General features: G+C 42.0%; 1 pseudogene; it reads right to left on the bottom strand.

Moving 5' to 3' along the window:
- Nucleotides 1–330: 330 nt before the first annotated feature.
- LOC138146708 (nucleolin-like) overlaps nucleotides 331–4,685 on the bottom strand; it is a 32,483-nt pseudogene continuing 28,128 nt past the window's right edge.

Here is a 4,685-nt window from a genome sequence, read left to right as displayed (position 1 = left end):
CACAAAAAGAGCTACTACAAATATTTTTGTACATGTGTGTTCTTTTACCATTTTTTTGTAGGAAAAAATGGCTTTGTACCATTTTTTTGTGGCATATAACATTAGAAACTCAACCCAACTCATAGACAAAAAGGTGACCTCCCACAGCTACCACCATCTCTGCAAAAAGTTTATATGGAATATCCGTCCAGTCAAAACCAACACACTCTCTCTCTCTTGGAATGTCATCCAAGTTTGTCCAACATGCCCTCAGGCTGCCCATCTGTCTTGGAATGTCCTCAGAAGGCTCCAAAAGTGATTAGACAACAGGATTAAACCCCCAGTGTCAGTTCACATGGCAGGGGAAAAGAGTAGGGGGAAGCTATTCAAATTTCGTCTTTTTTCCTTGTGGCTTGTCGCCTCCACCGCCTCAGCCTCCCCAGAAACCTCCTAGGTCTCCAAAGCTTCCTCGGCCTCTTCTTCTGAAGCCTCCTCGGCCTCCTCTTCTGTCTCTGAAACCCCCAAAGCCTCTGGCCACCACCGTGGAGGCAGTCACCCCCTCGGCCTCCAAAGCTGCTAGGCTTGGCCCAGTCTTGGGTGACTCCATCGTTCTCCCCGTCCTCCATGTCCTCTTTTGCAGCTTTGGCCTCTTCCTCTGACCTGAAGTCCACAAAACCGAACCCCTTCAAAGACCCCCTCTCCCTGACTATGACTATCCTGACACCCACTGAGCCTTGGAAGGAATCTTTCAATGTTTCTTCCATTGTCTCTTCAGACAGGCCTTTGACAAACAAGGTTTTGTAGGAATGGTTTCTTGGGGCTGTGTTGGCCACCTTCTGTCCCTTCAGCTCCAGTTGCATGGCCCTGCCTTCAATCTCTACATTGTTACAAGAATTCAAAGCTTCTTTCACATCTTCTGCAGAGGCAAATTCAATGAACGCATACCGTTTGGGTCTCCCTCAGTTGTTCTGGGGCAAGCTGATGGACGTGGCCTTCTCAAACACCTCCTGCTGCCTCTCCACCATGGCACTGTAGGCCACATTGTTCAGCTTCTGGGTCTTGGGAGTCTGGCGTCTTGCTGTTGCTCCCACCCCAGGAATTATTCTTCCTTCTGGAGTTCTCTTGTCCTTGGCTCTTCTCCCCCGTGTAGTCCAGAATGAGCCCTCAGCCGTAGATATCGGTGCCCTGCTCCTCTTCCAAGGCCTTGTCCACATCTGCTTTGGTCTTAAATTCGACTCAGGCAATTCCTTTAGGGGTCCCACCCTCGGTGCAGACGAATCTGACCTCAATAGCATCTTCAAACACTTCCTTGAGCTTCTCCTGAGTTACTTTATATGGCAGATTCTTGATGAAGAGGGTCCTTTGCATTTCGGTCTTTCTTGTTTTCTTTTGCTTTTTCCAGCTTAGTTTCAGAGCCAAGCACTTTGGAGCCACTGAGTTCCAGAGCCTTTTCAATGTCTTCAGCAGATTCAAATTCCACGTAGCCAAACTTTCTGGTGGCACCAATGCAGACATCCACAACGGTGAGGTCCTTTTTAGCAAAGAAGTCCGTGATGCCAGTTTTAAGCTCAGAAGCGGTTTTGTTGAAGTTCATATTGCCAGCAAAGGGACTGAAATTTGCAGACACTTTGGCATCCAGTTTCTGTTTCTTGGCTTCGGGGGCCTTCTATTTGTCCATTTCTTTTTTCCTCTTTCTGGGTGCTTCTTTCACAGGCACTTCTTCTATTTTCTCTTCCTCCTCTTCCTTCTCCTCCTCATCCTCCTCTTCATTATCTTCCTCTTCGTGATCCTCATCATCTTCCTCCTCCTCTGATTCTTGGCCTTCCCAGGTTTCCTGCCAACGGCTTTCGTGGCAGCAGCCTTCCCCTTTGCAGGTGTGGTGTCCTGGGCTTCTTCTTCAGAATCATCCTCATTTTCTCCACCCTCATCACTGTCCTCCTCCGCCTCATCTTCCTCATCCTCAGAGTCTTGCTTGGTGGGAGTTGCTCCCATCTTTCTGGCTTTGGGAAGCTCAAAGTCTTCATCTTCCTCATCTTCACTGTCCTCTTCTTCAGACTCACCATCCTTCTTCTTGGCATTCTTTCCATTTTTTGCCCCTTTGCTGCTTTTACTGGGGTGGTGTCTGGCTTAGCTGGAGTGGCTCCCTTCTTGCCTGGTGTGACAGCAGCTTTAGCAGTGGGGGTGGCTGCCTTGTTGGCAGGGACTGGGATGGCTGCCTTCTTAACAGGAATGACTGCTGCTTTCTTGGCTGGCATGGTGGCAACAACAGCTTTTTTGGTTGGTGGTACCTTCTTTGATGGTGTGGCCACAGCCTTCTTGCCCTTCTTTTGAGGAACTACAACCTCTTCCCCACTGCTTTCTTCTTCCTCTTCTTACATGTCCTCATCTTAACTGTCTTCTATCTCCTTTGGCAGAGGGACCATTTTCTTTGGCTCCCCTTGATTCTTTGCAGCCTTCCATAGCTTCACCAGGGTGGCACCGTGTAAGCACGTGACTAGGACATGGAGGGTGCAGTTCCATGCGAGGCCCAACCAATGTCAGTGTCGGCAGAGAGCACAGGCAGGAGTCTGTCAGCAAGCAGCCCTTAGCTGGCCGCACTGAGACAAAAGACTGAGTCTTTTCCCATTTTTATAATCTCTTTGTGATACAAACCTAGAAGTAGCATTGCTGGGTCAAGGGATATGCACAGTTTTATGGCCCTTTGGGCATAGTTCCAAATTGCTCTCCAGAATGGTTGGATCAGTTCACAACTCTACCAACAATACATCAGTGTTCCACATTTCCCATATCTCCAGCATTCATAATTTTCCTTTTGTCATGTTAGCCAATCTGATAGGTGTGATATAGTAAAGAGTTGTTTTGATGTGCATTTCTCTAATCAATAGTTATTTAGAGCATTTTTTCATATGACTATAGATAGCTTTAATTTCTTCCTCTGAAAACTACCTGTTCATAACCTTTGACCATTTATCAGTTGGGGAATGTTTTGTATTGTTATAAATTTGATTTAGTTCTCTTTATATTTGAGAGATGAGGCCTTTATCAGAGACACTGCTTATAAAAATTTCTTCCCAGTTTTCTGCTTCCCTCCTAATCTTGGCTGCATTGGTTTGTTTGTGCAAAAACTTTTCAATTTAATGTAATCAAAATTATCCATTTTGCATTTCATAATGCTCCCTGTTCTTTGGTCATAAATTCTTCCATTCTCCACAGATATGATAGGTAAAGTATTCCTTGTTCTCCCAGTTTGCTTATAGTTATCAGGCTTTATATCTAAATCATGTACCCATTTTGACTTTATTTTGGTATACGGTGTAAGATGTTGGTCTATGACTAGTTTCTGCCACTATTTTCCAGTTTTCCTAGCTATTTTTGTCAAATAGTGAGTTCTTATCTTATAAGCTAGTGTCTTTAGGTTTATCAAACAGTAAATTACTATGGTCTTGTGTACCTAACCTATTCCACTGATCCTCCATCGTATTTCTTAGCTTGTACGAAGTGGTTCTGATGATTGCTGCTTTATAATACATTTAAGATCTGGTATGGCTAGGCCACCTTCTCTAGCATTTCTTTTCATCATTTCCCTTGATATTCTGGACCTTTTGTTCTTCCAAGTGACTTTTGTTATTATTATTTCTAGTTCTATAGAATAATTTTTTGGTAGTTTGATTAGTATGGCACTGAATAAATAAATTAATTTAGGTATAATTGTCATTTTTACTTTATTAGCTCAGTCTATCCATGAGCAATTGATAATTTTGCAATCATTTAGACATTATTTGTGTGAAGAGTGATTTGTGATTGTGTTCATATGGAAATATTTCTTTAACAAACAAACAGGATTTGTTGCCATAACAAATGTTGTGTGGCTATCAGTACTTACTACATTACTTCATATTTCTCACTTGGATATGCAGACACAAATTTATTCTCTTAGGTGACTCCATCATTCCAACCTGATCTTACCCTAATAAGGCTAGGTTCCGCAAGAAGGAGCATTACCACTTGGTTATATTCAAATACTTTAGAGTCATAGGAATCTCTGCACTGAGAACAAACACCTCCCCTATCAATCACCTATCACATACTGAAGTTACTACCCATGTTTATCTGTTTATATAACCATACATTAATACCAATGTTGCTTTTTTGTCTTAAATATGACAGTTTAATATAAGGTGACATAAATAAGAGTTTTAATTCAGATATACATATATTAAAGCAAACATGTAAATGTCAAAGATTTCATAATTCCTACCTAAACCTGGGTCACATTCTTTCACAAATATACTCATAATTTGTATCAGAAAGTGAACAAACTTATAGAAATCTGCCCTGAATTCACATAAGTGAAGGAAATCTATGTGTATAGGGCAACTCAAAACTCTGGAATTGTAAATGTCAGTTTCTTTTTTCTGTCTCAGAAGTTGTCCATAAAAATTACTTAATAAATACGGTTTCTATTTTAAATAAATCAATTTGAGGTAACACTCTGTGCTTGACTATCACCTCACTCAAAACAATATCTCAGCCAAACTAATAAGTACATTGAGTGACTTCTCTGAGTCTCTTTATTCTATTCCACTTATCAGCTAGACTTATTCCTCAAAAGCAACTAAAGAATCCATTATTCCCTTGTTTAAGTTTATCTCTCTCATCTATCTTTGTCTCTCTCTCTCTCTCTCTCTCTCTCTCTCTCTCTCTCT

The sequence above is a fragment of the Petaurus breviceps genome, unplaced genomic scaffold (genome assembly GCF_028583685.1).
Source record: "Petaurus breviceps papuanus isolate PSGF00001 unplaced genomic scaffold, PetGlider_PUasm1.0 90769, whole genome shotgun sequence".
Lineage (NCBI taxonomy): Eukaryota > Metazoa > Chordata > Mammalia > Diprotodontia > Petauridae > Petaurus > Petaurus breviceps.
This window is presented reverse-complemented; position numbering and strand designations above follow the sequence as displayed.